This window comes from Mirounga leonina, unplaced genomic scaffold (genome assembly GCF_011800145.1).
Source record: "Mirounga leonina isolate KUSES-001 unplaced genomic scaffold, KU_Mleo_1.0 Mir_173, whole genome shotgun sequence".
NCBI classification, from domain to species: domain Eukaryota; kingdom Metazoa; phylum Chordata; class Mammalia; order Carnivora; family Phocidae; genus Mirounga; species Mirounga leonina.
The window spans coordinates 45347403-45363249 of NW_023270447.1; the positions used below are offsets into that span (position 1 = coordinate 45347403).

Below are 15847 nucleotides of genomic sequence, written 5' to 3' on the forward strand. Positions count from 1 at the left end.
GCTGTCCACGTCAGACGATGCCTTGCCTTGCCTGCCTTCTAGACTAGCTGCTGCTGGCTAGACTCCCTTTATCGCATGGCTTTCTATCGCTATCTTATCAGGCGATCCTGCTCCACTCTTGTTCCATCCTTCCAGGCCTCCCTGCTGGGTTCTGAGCCTTTGGTAGCTGAGCACTGCATGCCCGCCCCCCCCCCCCCCCCCCCCGCCCCATGCAGGGCGGGCTGCTTCTCTCATTCCCCTTCTCTCTCACAGTCTGCTCTGTTTCCCATTAGGGGAGCGTGCATTTTAAATGTCTCAACAGCGTCTGTCACTGCAGCCACAGTTCCTCTGCTGCCCCAGCCCCCGAGCCCCCTTCCCAAGACAGACACTAGAGTGGGGAGCATCAATTTACAGTTTCTGGCCAGATAACCAGATGTGCTGGGTGGAAGCAAATTGTTATAGAAAATGTTTGTAATTTCAGATAAAGATCAATGCTCAAGTGGTAAGGAGGGTCAAGGAATGAAGACAGCTACAGTTTGTCCTGTTATCACAATTGATTGTAGTCCCAAGCAGTCTCTCTCTGTCTCTGTCTCTTTCTCTCCTTCTCTTTTTCTCACTCTCTTTCAGCCAGTTGGAAGTGATTATAAAGTTTTTCTAGGACACAGGCTCCATCCTGTCCTCATGCATCACATTAACACAGGGAGCTGAGAACAGATTTTTATTGGATAATGGCGAAAAGTGATAAGTAATATTTCCAGGAGAAACTTTTGTTTCTGTGAAAAGGTGTCATAGCCTCTTAGGGATGGAAGATGGAGGGTACCACTGAAGTGATCTAGTTTCACCTCCTAATTTTGGAACCTCATCAAAAATAAAGAAACTTGCCCAAGGCCACACAGCAAGACTGAGCAATGTTGCTTATTATAACATTGCTCTTAGAGAATCACAAAGCACAATAGCATATTAAAGACACTGAAATTCAGCAGTCAATAAATAAGTTTATTTATCTGTCTGGTCAAGCATAATCCTAACCTATTGAATCACATCATTTTTTTCCTCCAAGAATTAGGAATTAGTGTCAGACAGAATACACTTTCACGAAATCTGGCTTAATATATAAAGACCAGCACTATCTCTAGTCATTTAGGTCTTAAATGGTGTATTTGTACCCAAACAAAGATGCTTCTAAAATAACTGGAATTATTGTTGAAATGATTTCAGGGGGCTTGTAGGGAACAACCGTGCCATCTGTCTCTGCTCTTTGGAGATGTTTGCTGGAGACATGAAACACTCACATCGGGTGACCTATGTTGATTTCATCTCCAAAGGGAGAGAACACTTCTCATTGTGGAATCTCCAGTGAAGGCTGCCTTCCAAAGTTAGAGTGGAAGCTCTGAAGAAAACATTTCAAATGACAATTAGGTGAAATAAAAATCACCAGACTTCGCACGCACCAAGTTTGAAAGGTTCTGGCTGCTTGTCTATGCACAGATACCAGGGACTGGGGGACAAGAACAATATTCTGTGATATTGAACGTGCTTTAGATGTTGCTAAGTGAAATAAGTCAGACAGAGAAAGACAAATACCATATGATTTCACTCATATGTGGAATTTAAGAAACGAAACAAATGAGCAAAGAAAAAAATAGACAAACAAAAAACCCAGGCTGTTAAATATCAGAACACCAGAATGAACTGGTGGTTGTCAGAGGGGAGGTGGATGGGGCAGAGGGATGAAATAGATAAAAAGGGATTAAGAGTACAATTATCTTGATGAGCACTGAGAAATGTATACAATTGTTGAATCATTATATTGTACACCTGAAACTAATATAACACTATGTTAATTATACTTTAATTTAAAAAATAATTTCAAAGAGTGCTTTAAAGGTAAGATAATAGGATCAATGGGTGGGTCTTTGGAAAGTGAAGTGGTTGATCTTGAGACTTATGCCTCTGTTTCCCAATTGCTTCTTCCTTTTCCTTTTAGTCTTCTCTCTCCTTCCCAGGTGGGTACATGCAGGTGAGTGAACCAGCCAAAACACTCACATTTGCTTAGTTGGCCTTTGGACTCCACTGGGACCCAAGAAGGAAGGCTGATGATCTGGTACATTAATTCACTCATAAGGTGAGGACCATGCTGTGCCCACAGGTGGCATGTCAGCCATGTGATAGCTTGCGATAGAAAGAATTTGCAGTCTGCACCTCACATGATAGTGTGTAGGTGACTGCCTGCCACATCTAGATGTGATGATTGAGAAAACAACATGAACGACATAAAATGGCAGATTATTTAGCTTCCACTGCCATGGACTCAAAGGGAAAGAGCTGGGTAAGCAAGGAGATTGGAAAGAATAATTGTCTCCATCTTCAGGAGGGGAGGTTTGGGGTACTTCTATCCCCTCAGAACTCTGATCCACAGGAGAGGCATGGCATAACTCTCAAGTCCCTGTAGTTTCACCTCCTAATTTTGGAACCTCATCAAAATGGTTGGTAGACAATGGTAAAGGGAAGGAACAGATTATTTCTGAACTAAATTGAGTGGATTTTTCTCTTACTTTCTAATTATTATAATAGGACAAGAGGCAACCATAAGGACAGAACTTGAAATCAGAATTTTTCTCAAAATGTTACCTGGTATATTAAAATTACCTAGGAAGACATTTCAAAGCATTCCTGCTTTCTCTGAATCTATCTGAATCTGGGATTATCTGAATCTGGGACTTCAAGGTATGTATTGAGGGAAATCCTCGACTCCTTGGTGTGCTGATAGTGCCCTATTTTAGAACCACTTTTAGGGGGTTTGTCTCTAGCTTAGGTTCAAATGAAAGACCATGGGATTTGGGGCCACCTTGGGGTAGTTTTATGACATGAGGGAACTTATTAACTCTTTAAAGTCTCAGTTCTTTTGTCTGGAAAATGAGGATAACAATACCTACATTTGAAAGAGTGTAGCTCAATGTGTTTAAAAATGTCAGACCGATGACTGGCACACAGTATGGTGTTCAATAAATGTGAAAGTCCTTCTGTTTCTAAACTAAAAGCCACCAACTTATGCTCAGGAAAATGACTGTGAGCCCTGCAAATCCTCAGGCATTAAATAAAATTTCAGCATAATGCCTTGTTGAGGCAGAGAAGTAAGCTATTATATTTCATAAGGAATCTTAACCTCCAGAGTGGAAATAAAAAGGGCCTTTGGTTAACTCTCAGCTAATTAGAAAATAAAATCAAGTAGACAACTCTTCTCTAAAAATACCCATTGAGATATTTTTGTAGATATTGACAAGTGCCCAGAGGATCAACCAATGGGAATGATTTTGCTCAGGAAAGGCAAGAGATCTATAAATAATGTTTAAGTTCCCCAGAATCAACTCTTTCCAAGCATAGAATGTGCCCTTCCTTTTGGAAAGTCAACATTTTAGGGCCGAACTTTCAGAGAAAATCAATTTCTGGATGGGAAAGGTGTGTGGGAGAAGCTGTTCACTTAAAGATTTATTTATTTATCTCAGAGAGAGAGAGAGAGAGAGCACACGTGTGAATGGGGTGGGACGGGGCAGAGAGAGTCTTAAGCAGACTCCGTGCTGAGCGTGGAGCCTGATGGGCTCGATTTCACAGCCCTGAGAACATGACCCCAAGATCACAACCTGAGCCAAACCAAGAGTCGGACACTTAACCGACTGCATTACCCAGGTGCCCCAAGGATGTTGACTTAAAAAAAAAAATCCAACAGTGTCTTTTCACAGCCGACCTTATGTAATTGACTGGTTGGTTTAAAGACTGTGAGTGGTATGAGTGGATGGAACATGAAAGCTGACAATAAAACTACTACTAATTAAATACTAATTGAAAATGAAGAGCAGTTCCTTAACATTCTTTACCTTCTACCTACCCCAGCAGCTCATCTTTTGCCTGGTCCTCGAGCTCTTGCTCTAATAGCATTGGATGGATCACACTGAACGCTCTTTCAACTCCTATTTCATTTTGATGTTTTTACAGGTTCTGTTTACTTCTCTGAGATGTTCCCACTTCTGTCTGGTGAATTTCTATTTGGTCTTCAAAACTCGGCTCAGATCCCTCTCTTCTTAAAGTGTTCTCTGTTAGTCCCCAGACTGGGGTTTTGGCTTCTTTTTTAGCATCCGATGCAAACCTCTATGATTCCAGTTACTACACTGAGCTGTAATTACCTGCTCCCTTGTCTCTGTCTCCCACTATTAGGTACATATATATCATATATACCGTATCACATCATAGGCATTCAATAAATAGTTACAAAATTTATTTATTTGACTAATATTTATTAAATATTACAATGTGCCAGGTGCTTTTGTAGATATAGGATACCATGCCCTGGACTTCCTTTTTTTTTTTTTTAAGATTTTATTTATTTATTTGTCAGAGAGAGAGAGAAAACAGCAGAGGGAGAGGGCGAAGCAGGCTCCCCACTGAGCAAGGAGCCCAATGCAGGACTTGATCCCAGGACCCTGGGATCATGACTGGAGCCGAAGGCAGATGCCTAACCGACTGAGCCACCCAGGTGTCCCTGCCCTGGACTTCCTAAAACTTTTATTTTAGTAGGGATAGCCAGATGATAAATAAATGGTGAAAAACACAAAGGAGAAAAAATAAAATTGGTAAGAAGGAAAGAAAGTGTGTATGTGTGGTAGCTAATCTAGCTAGGGTGGTCAGGGAAAGCACCCATCAGATGAGATTTGAGCAGAGATTTCAAAGAGTTAAGGGAGCACACTCTGTGGATATCTGGAGGAAAAGCATTCCAGGCAGATGGAAAAGTGAGTGCAAAGGCCCTGAGGCAAGTGTGTACGTGTCCCGATGGTAGAACAGCAAGGAGGCTATGTAGAGGAGTGACTGAGAAATCACAGACATGAGGTAGGTCAGAGAGGGTACGTGACATCCCGGGTGGCTTCTGTGCCCACAATCTCACTTCCTTTCCATCCATCCTCCACACAGCAGCCAGAGCAATTGTTTAAAATGTGAATCTTATCGTATTACTTTCCTGTTAAAAATTCTAGAATGATTCCTCAGCACTTCCAGAACTACCTTCAGATGGCTGCCAGTGCACTTCTCCCAGGACTGTCTTGCCCTCAGCATGCCTCATCCTGCTCACACTGAATGAGTAGCTCTTCCGGTACACCAATTTGTTTCCCTCGTCTGAATTCTATGTGTTGCTTTTCCTCTGAGTAGTTGCCTCTACCCCCAAGGCAAATCTTCATATAACTCAACCAACCTTCCAAACTGAGCAATAGTTGTCACTTGTTCTGAAAAAATGGGACGCTGAACTTTCTTTTAGCTCCTGGCCCATCCTTATACTTACCCCTAAATCTAATTCTGAAACTAAGTTCGACCCAAACCTTAATCCTGTCCCAAATCCTACCTAATCCAGCTCCAAATGCAATGTTAACTGCAATCCTAACTCCAGCCTAATCCTTCACCTAGCTTGACCTCCTGCCCAGACTTGACCCCAATTCCAACCTTGACTCTACGTTAGCTAGCCAAGGATCCATGTAGTGTGATGTGTGGCTCTCGAAAAGACAGAGCATGAAGTCCACCGTTGCAGTACTGAGCTTCCTGCAGTGAGGAATGCTGCTGCAAGGGCTGCAGGGGCTTCTCACCACGGGCCACTGCTGCCTAGTTAGCAGGGTCTGTAGCTTCTCCGGTCTGAGAGAAATCCATCTGAACCTCTGATTTGTTATCTGTATACATTCGGTAAGTTACTAAATCTCTTTGTGTCTCAGGAGACTCACTGATAAAATGGAGAAAATTAAGTTTATGTCACAGATCTCCAACGAATACGACATAGTCCAAGTACCAAAGAACACAGTAGGTCAATAGAAGGTTAGCCGAGTTGGGCCATCTCTATGATGTTGGGTCTCAAGGAGGTCTTGGGCTTTTCCTATACCTCTGAAGGGTCCCTACCCTCAGTGAGCAAAGGATTTTCCATATTAGAAACCTAATACATCTGATTGGATAATAATATTATTCTTGAAACTTGGTATAAAAATACTTCATTCTAATGAAGAGGATAATAATCTTCATCTCTTACATTTATGTAGAGTTTTGAAATAAAACTCTTTAGTCTCTGCTATTTAAATTCCAAGTTTAAACAAAGCAACAAACACACAAGCAAACAAACTACAGTACTGTATTAGGATTTTGACCTGAATGGCATTGAAACTATGAATTAATTTGGGAGAAAACTGTTGTATCTGCAATGTTTATAACATACCACGTTATAACCCTACACTGGGGATGGACTTATTAAAATCTTCTCAGTAATGATTTCTGGTTTATTCATTTAGGTTTTGCAAGTGACTTGTCGGGGTTTCTTCTGGGTGCATTATGATTTTGTTTTTGTTACTATTGGGGAATGGAGTCATTTCCCATTATGTCTTTTATTGACCACTGTTGTATATAATTAGCTTGTGGCTATCACTTTACTAATCTATCTTTTTTTTTAAGTGAAGTATAGTTGACATATAAGGTTATATTAGTTTTAGTAATCTATTTTATTAATTGCAACAGCTTTTCATTTGTCTCTTTTGGATTTTCTAAGTATTTAATCAGGTCACCTCACCTGAAAATAACGATACCTTTGTCTTCCTTCAATAATTGCATCCTGTATTTCTGTGTCCTATCTTTTGAGTTGGTCAGAACTTCCAGGATAACATTAAGTGATAATGGTAATTTGGGGCATCCTTACATTGTTACTGATTTTAATGGGAATGCTTCTTGTTTTGCCATTAAGTTTGGTGTTGACTATTGTTGTCATTACATTCTAGCTTCATTGCATGTGGCTAGACAAGAAAGCCTGTGCAATTTCCACTTTGGGAATTGGTTGGTATGTGTGTATGTGTGCACATCTCCATGCACCTGTATGAGATAATAAATTTTTGTAGAGGCTTCATGAATGCTTTTAAAGATGGCATAATCTATGTTTGTAAAGGTCAACATTATTTAGTGGCCTTAATGTTATTAATTATATTTATTTAAATTCTCCATGTCACTAATTCTGGCTGGTCTAATTGAACTAGAAAAAGTGGATAAATCTGTGTTAAAATTACATGTACAAATTGTGTTCTTGTCAGTTTCTCTTCACTTTTCTAGCCAGTTTTGCTTTGTATCATTTGGTATTAGGTTAATTGGCACATAAAGGCATTAATTACTACTTCAGCTTTATTGGGCTATTCTCCAGTTTATAAATATAAAATAATATAAATAATCTATTTTCTCTATTTAGTTACTTTTGCCTTGAAGCCTACTTTGCCAGAAATTAATATTGTCTTTCCTATTTTAAATTTTATTCTATTTAATAATTATATGCCCTTCCTTTTATTTTTAATACAGACAATTTTATTTTAGGTATGTCACTTAGAGGCAGCGGATATGTGGATTTAATTTTTTACTACAATATGAGAATCTTTGTTTCCTAATATTGGAATTTAACCACTTACATTTATTGACATATAGATGGCTTTGTTAACTTCTGTCATTCTGTTCTACATGACTTAGTTCCTTTTTCATTTTTTGCTATTTCTTTTGCTTTGGGGGTTTGTTTGCATATATGGAATCTTGTGTGTGTTTTTTGTTTCCTTAGTAACTGAGAAGGTGTATATCCTCTTTTCAACTTAAGTTTCCAAAATCCAGGCTTTGTTTTATATTTTTCTAATTATCAGAGTGAACAATTACATGGAGTTTTAGAATCTCTTCTGTGTGAGGTAAGGCATTTGGTGAATTTTTATTCCTCTCCTATCCAATTTTGTAGAATCCTTTTGCCCCCTCCCAAAGACCAGGCTGAGCTAGGTGTGGATCTCTCATTGATCTTCGCCTGGAATGCAGTAAACTTGGCTCAATCTATAAATGTCTTATGATATCTCTTTCCCCTTCAGGATCAGAAAGTTTTGTTTTTTTTTTTTTTTTTCTGTTATGTCTTTGACTATTGCTTCCTGTCCACTTATTCTATTTTCTTTGGAAACACCTGTATAATCTTTCAGTTGGATCTTCAGTTTCTGGGATAAGTGTCATTCTCTGTCATATGAATTTCACACTTTGTGTAATTTGTGTGTATCTGGGGAAGTTACTGAAAGTATGACTTTGGGGGCACCTGGCTGGTTCAGTCAGTACAGCATGGAACTCTTGATCTCAGCGTTGTAAGTTCAAGCCCTACATTGGGTATAGAGGTTACTTAAAAAAATAAAAAATAAAGTATGACTTTGAAATTACTGGGTCAATTTGCATAGTGTTAATTCTGCTCTTTGGTAGACCTAGTACTGTTAATTTTCTGGACTTACTGCTTTAGTCAATCTCATTGAAAATTTTATGATCTAGTTTTTATTTCATCATATATTATCTTTCCAATGGCATTCTACTCTTATTTCAGAGAATAGAAGATTTTCTATTTTTTTCTTACTGTTTCTATACTTAATGATTTTCAGAAGATTTCTTCCTCCAAGTCTTTCTTTATTCCTGTTCATAAGCATTTAATGCTTTCTATTTTTGTATGTTTTTCTTATTTATCCAACTTCAAATGAGGGAGAGAATTACATGGATCTATTTTTTTCTTACATATAAGGTATGTGGATTGCTTCTACCCTGCCCGCCCCTGCTCTCCAACTGGATTCTGGTGAAATCCTCTTCCCAGATTTCTAATTGTGTATCAGATTGATGTCCTGGCCTGATTCCCAGTGTATCGACATCTTCCTTCTATTCTGCTGGTCTGTCATAAGAATATCTTCTTATCCTAAGGCTTGACTCCTTAATGTTCAGAGCAGATGGAATATATAAAACTACAATTCCCAACATGTGAGGGCACTTTGGCTTTTTCCATTTTTTCCCCCTACTTTTTGCATTTTACTAATGGGACCACACTTCAGAGGATTCATAGTGTTACCACGAGCTTCCTGCCACCACTACTCAGTTGTTTTGTGGTGGTTGCATTATCTAAATGAGTATGGAAATAGTGGCAAAAGAGGAATGGTTATGTCCATGTGTTGTAGACTTGTGTTTTTAAACCAATAGAAAGACATCATGGAAGTGACAAAAGATCTTCCTACCTATTGTCATGTGCTGTGGGCCTTTTATTCTTGAAACACAGCAGTCATGGGCCATTAATCGTACATTTCTATTTAATATCATCGATGTGTAGTTAGTGGAACTTCCTACCAGAATTGTTAGTGGGTCAATTCTTAGAACCAGTGGTCAGTATTTTTAAAAAGTCTTGTCTTCGTTGGTAGCTTAAGTATTGGGACATTGGAAAGAGACTTCTAGTTAGAAGCCCTTTTAAACCAGAGATCTCTAATTCTTCCCATTGAATCAGCTCTGAAAGGGTACCCAAAGGGGCTTAATTATTACACTTTCCAGGTCTTTAGTGATGTTGCCATGAACCCTGGATCCTAATGATAGCTTTGTGATTATTGTTCTCCATGCGGAAAAATATTAATGATATGATTAATAGCTAACAAATTTTAAACAGCAAACCTTAATACAACAACACATTGAATCAGGTGGGATAGCCAGGTGATTCAGAACATGAGTTTGGATCAGGGTTCAAATCCTGGATTAGTCACTTGTTGGCTTTTTGAACCAACCTTAGGTAACTTACTTGACAGCGCAGCTTCTAATCTATAAAATGGGAATATTTCACAGGGCCTTGTGTTGCCCAAACTGAGTTGACACAGTAAGTTAATCAAACATGTTAGCAGAGCAATTTTTTTGTCTCAAAATCCAAATATGCCATCTTGTAAGAATGAATCTGTTAGGTATTCTTTAACTGCCTTGCTATCTTCCTAGGCCTCTGAATGTTGATCTCCTATTAAGTGATAACCAACATGATGATGATGATGATGGTGATGAGGATGGCAACAAAACAATAATCTTAGTAACGGTTGACCCTTATTATGTGTATAACGTATGTCAGGCACTGATCTCAAGGATTTATGCAGATCACATAATTTAATTCTTACAACAACCTGTGAGGCAGGTACTATCATTTGTCCCACTTTACAAATGAACAGATGAAGCAATTTGCCTGAGGTCTCATTGTTGGGAAATTGTGGAGAAGAGATTACATATAGGCATTCTCATTCTAAAATGTGTTTTTTAGACTATCCTCTATTATTAACTTCTCTCTCTCTCTCCATTACACTCATGCACATAATTTCAATTAGTAACTACTTGAAGTCATTGTTGAATAGGTGTGTTGAACTATACTCTCCTTCTTTCAATATGGTCTGTCATGAAGAGAAGATAAAAGGAAAGGCCACGAGGATTTTTTTTATTATTTTAGGTGTCTGGCTCCCAGTGCTCATCACATCATGTGCCCTCCTTAATGCCCATCACCCAGTTACTCCATTCCCCAATTTTTGATTGACTGTTTTTTTGGAGTCTGTGTTTTTTCAAGTTGACTCTAGCAGTGTCTTACATATCTATCACACTTCATAATTTTCAGAGAAACTTCCCACCTGCTTATTAACCTGATCCTCCAAATAGGCCTAGGAACCATGTGAGGATGACGTTATTTTAAAGATGATGAAGCTGACAACCTTAGAGGGCAAGGGGCTTTTTAAAGATTAATTTTACAGATTAATTAGAGAAAGATTTGGAATTATCTATATTAGTAAGAATAACAATAAATCATTTACTAAATATTGACTGTAGGCCAAACACCATGCTAATCACATCAATGGCATTAACTCATTGGAGCCTCAACAATCAAAGATGTGGAATCACATGGCCAAGTTTCACTCTTAGTACATGACAAAGTCAGGGCTCAATCCCAGGTTGGGAGCTCTCAGCTCTTAATTTAAATTTCTACTTCTCTAATTCTTTTACTAAGGATAAATGAATTTCCTTTAAAGGACATAGAAAGGACACTTAATCCACTTTTAAACACCATTCTATGTGTGGGATATATTAATTATGATAATAATAATTAACACTAGTGTTAGCTATGGCAGGCACCATACCATCCATTTGCTCATTGAATTAGTAAGTCCTGAATTACCACCTACGATGTGCCAGGCACGGTTCTGGGTGCAAGAAAAACACATATGAGCAGAACAGAATCTTTCATGGAGCTTACAGTCTTTTGGGAGAAACAGAGAGTAGCCAAATCATCACACACCATTGTAACTATAAACAGTGCTAAGTGCCCTGCAGGGAAGTCTGGAGTGCTCTGAGGGTTAGTCAGTAGAGTTCTTTGACACAGTCTAAGAACAGGGAAGGCTTCCTGACAAAGCCATATTTGTATTGAGAAGGGAAGGTGGGGAAATGTTAATTATGGGAGAAGACTGTGTTCTAGGGAAAGGAGAAGAACATGTATGAGATCTGGGATTTGGGGGATTTTGAGGAACTAAAAGGTTAACTAACTGGCTGGAGTATGTTCAGGAAGAAGAATGGTCCTAAACAGGCTGGGAGAGGCAAAACCATGCAGGCCTTGTTAAGGATTTTCTCGTTAAGAGATAGGGTAATTCATTGAAATGACAGATCACTTGTGTTTGAAAAGATCCTTTGGCCTTTAGTGTGAAGAATAAATTGCATGGGGCAAAGACAGATGCAGTGAGGCCAGTTACAAGGCTGCTGGGTGAATGTGGGCTGGAAAAGATGGAAGCTTGGCCTGGGGGAGGGTGACGGAGGTGGAGAAAAGTGGATGGACTTAGGAATTATTTAGGACATAATTTCAACAGGGTTTGAGTTACGTGGAGTGAGCAAGAGGGTAGTAGGATGTCTCCCAGATTTCTGGCTTATACAATATGCATTGTTTCATTGAATCCTCCCAAGAGCACTGTGATGATGATACTTCCAAGTTTCAGGAAACCCATTCAGAATGTTTCCAGTCCCTGTCCATGGTCATACAGCTTATCCATGGCAGAGCTGGGATTCATTCAGGTCTGCCTGAATCTGAAATCTGGGCTTTTGATGGCTGTTACAAATGGGGAATGGGAAGAAAGTACATGACCCATTATAAGAAAGGGAGTGTTAACAACAGCAGTTAAATGTAGAATCTAATGAAAGAAATGGGCATCACTCAGTTTGAAAATACGCACATCCCCAGTGCCCAAGCTCTCATGACATCCATGCATGTTTGCATCTGGAGCTACTGCTATGTCTATGAGCTCAGTGAGAATAAGACTAATATCTTCAATGAGTATGACTTTGTTAAATATCACTCATAAATAAATAACATGTGTTCATTGCAGAAATACTAACAAATACAGAAAAGCAGAAAGAAAAACAATGAAAATCTCCCGTAATCCTCAGAGGGGGAAAATGCTTGCTTGTTTTTAATTAAACAATGCCATACACTATGATTTACCACCATGGGTATTTAGTAGAAAGATCACTAGAGACCCCAGTTCTAGATCCAGGCTTCCCGATGATTTTGACTTCTGCGGGGGGGTGGGGGGGTGGGGGGCGGCGGAATCTAGCCTCTGGGACTCTCGCCTTCTCTTCTGTAAAATGCAGTGAAACTGCCCCCATTTAATTATCCCGGACCTTTTTGGAGGCTCAGTTAGCATGTGACAGGGCTGGGTGTATTGGTGTCATTACAGTGTAGGAGTGAAAAGCACAGCTTTAGAGTTTCTCAAACTACTGTCTGGCCTCTTCACCCCTACTGTACAGTTTTCTCATCGGTGAAGTGGAGATAATGATATTGATCTCATGGGGATGTTTGTGAGGATTAGCTCACATGTGTGCAGAGTACTTGGTGGGTTCAGCGGCTACACAGAGCAAGCAGCCAGCACAGGGTAGTCAGAAATTTCCAAATACCTGGCAGGGCAGCAGTTTGCTGAATGATCTCCTGTAGCCTAGAGGCTCACGCTGGGGCTGTGTGTGGGGGAAGAAGAGTCGTGGAAGGCCCACCAGCCTTAACTGCTCTCACTTCTCCAACTTCTCCTGCTGAGCTGCATGAAACCACTCTTTTTTTGGGTACTTGACATGTGTTAGACATTGGCCAGACATAGAAAGAGGTGTACTCTTTAGACCTTATTTTTTAGGAAGAAGCAACATCGTGGGGCTGGATAGTAAACAGAAAAACCCCAAAATAATGTAATCAGTGTTGTTGTAATACTATGAGCAAAGGACTGTGAGGCGGGGTGGGGGGTGGGGTGGGGGGGAGTGACTCATTTTGCCTCAGGGAACCTGGGAAGGCTTCAGGGAGAAGGCCTGAGCCTGGCAGGGGAGGGTAGAGTTTGCTGGGTGGAAAAAATGGGCACGGGCATCAGTCTGTGTGCTCGTGAAGAATACTCTTCTGAAACTCACAGCCCAGGAGACCCTCGAGATGGCCAAAGCCACTTGGAGACATCTGGTGCCAAAGTAGAGGGAATTGGGGTGGGCAGAGGAGGTTCAGCAAGGCAGGCCTCTGCAACGACCAGGCTCCCTTCTCTGCATTCTCTCTGTGTCCTCCAGGTCCCGTTCCTGCTAACCACTTTCCTGCTTGAGGGCCCCTTTCCCTATTTTAGTTACTTACATGATCTTCTGTCTCCCTTCTCCCACCCATGGAAGCCTGCCAGGAGAAATGGATCAGATGTGAAGAGTGGGACCTGCAGTGTAGTTTGTATGGTTTATGTGGCCATGATTCCTCTCTTAGGGATATTTTCATTTCAGTTCTTTGATTTTGGGGGAATGAGACACTTTGGTGCGGGAATCCCATTCTAGCTTCTGATCCATGGTGTACTCTCACTAGCTTTAGGCCCTGGGTAGCAGGTGTGTTTTGTTTGGTTATTACAGTTTTGTTGTTACTGTTGGTTAGTGGTAATTAGATATCATTCTCCAGTTTGTCACCAACCCCACCATTCTCCACTAGATCGATTATAGCCTCATTGTCTTACCCTGAGCTCACCTGCTTGGTCTGAAGATATTAGTGTATGTGGCCCCCTGTGTTAGGCTTTGTTATTTCTTGACTTTTCGTTGAGAAATTCTATCCTATGGTAATCTTCCCCCTCAGATTTTTGCATTTGTCCCTTTCTTATGCAGTTCTATCAGCAATACTGGGTACTCAGTGCTGGGCAACGTATTACAAGTGTTCAAAGACTCCCTCCTACTTACTAGGATGGAGTCCAGACCACAGCACCTGCTACCAGGTCATTTCTCACATATTTATAAAAATGAGAATTGAGGTTACCATTTTTCTTAAAATAAAACACAACAAAGCAATTTATCATGATTTTAATTGATTCTTAAATGAATAGATGACATAAATTATTTAGCCCACAGTGTTTATCTTTTCAACATTTGAAGGGAGCTTATCAAATCCAGCTGCTGAGACATTTCATCAGCAGGACTAGAGGTTGTACATCTGTGAGGGAGAGGGTGGATGAGCTATATTTGGGGTTGTGGGGAGGAAGATGAGGCCATCCTGGGAACACACCCTAGATGGGTAAAGACTTTCTACACCTCGGTTATGTGGGGAGATGGTGCATATAATGGGGTATCTACCGAGGTGAGAAAGGTCAGCCACATTGACTGAGTGTCTGAGTCAGCTTATGGGCACCAGCCCTCCCCTATGAGACTGCCAGGCACACCGATTTGGTGGAGGGCTGCTCTGCCCAGGATTCGGCATCCCCAAGTCTGACCTGGTCATTATTCCCAATTATCATCCATTTCAAAGAGTTAGCAGGGCAATAGCATGTGCACATCAAGGTAAACAAGAGGAACTTGGATTATGAGGAACAAAAAATTCTGTCTCACACGTGGCACCATTAAAGAGCTCTGGCTGAGACATATTGTTTATAGTTAGCAGTTGTCTGGAAAATAGATGATTACTTGTAGTGAGTATATTAAGATCTTTGCCATTAGGTAATATATATCCTGCATTGTGTCTTCCCTTACAGAAAACTATGTTGGAATAAACCTTCAATTAGCAATTCCTGTGGCAATGAAAAATATTAAACAGCAATAATGTTCTATATTGGCATTTCTGCTTATTAGAAAGAGAGAGAGTGATTGAAACACCAGGAATCTTTCTTTGGAAGGATGGCCTTTTTAAAATGGTATATTCCTTTTAAAACTGCAAGTGAAAGATCTGCTAAATAAAGATTAAATTGCTTACAGAAAAAAATGTCCCTAATATTCAGTAAGGACTCTAACACACCAAGTTTCCCTGAACCATCCATCTTCTGATGAAAAGGTGTATTTTAATATGACCACATGCATCAGACTCTCTGCCTCTCTGAGCGTCTGCAGTCAGTGATGATACAGGCTGTTTCTATTACAAAATAGGAACTTGTTTCCCACAGCTCTTCTAGAACAGGGCCTGGGTCTTATCTGGCTTTTGACACATTGTCATTTCTCTGCCTCCATTTCCTTAGCGAATAGACTTGTGCCCCCACAATACCATCATAGGAATGGATGGTGCTAATCCTGTCAAATTCTGAATTCTGTTACAATCTAGCACTTCAAAGAATCAACTCGTTTATGACAAGTCCAAGATGAAGCCAGTGGACTCTTGCAGTCTGAGCAGCTCCTTCTAGGTGAGCATGTCCTTGGGTGGCGAGCGACCTATTTGGTGTCTTGGTCCCCTTGTATGTAAAGGGGAGCAATAATGCTCACTTCATAGGTTTATGGTTGGGATCAAATAAAAAATATGTAAAGTACCTAAAACAGATTCTGGCAGATAGTTCGTGTTCAATCAGTTATGTTAATATGAAATCCTCAGGTATGGAGAGGTTGGCTCCCTAGTACGTCTGAAGCTTAAATGATGGCAGCTGGCCCTACTCCTTGGCCCTTAGTAGGGGCTCAACTTAGTAGTTGGTGAATAAATGAAAGACTGCTGTAACAAGCTCCTAAGTTTTCACTCCCGGATCTACCAGTCTAACTGACCAACCCATTTTGCCAGACCATACATTCCACTTTTCTTCGTCTT

At 40.3% G+C, this 15847-nt stretch overlaps 1 long non-coding RNA gene across 1 annotated transcript; it reads left to right on the forward strand.

Annotated features, from left to right (window-relative positions):
* The first annotated feature begins 1966 nt into the window (after positions 1-1966).
* Positions 1967-14887, forward strand: LOC118019347. The gene is made up of 3 exons (XR_004681662.1): positions 1967-2104; positions 2554-2706; positions 14817-14887. It is a non-coding gene; the product is annotated as an uncharacterized LOC118019347 (long non-coding RNA).
* Positions 14888-15847: the final 960 nt, after the last annotated feature.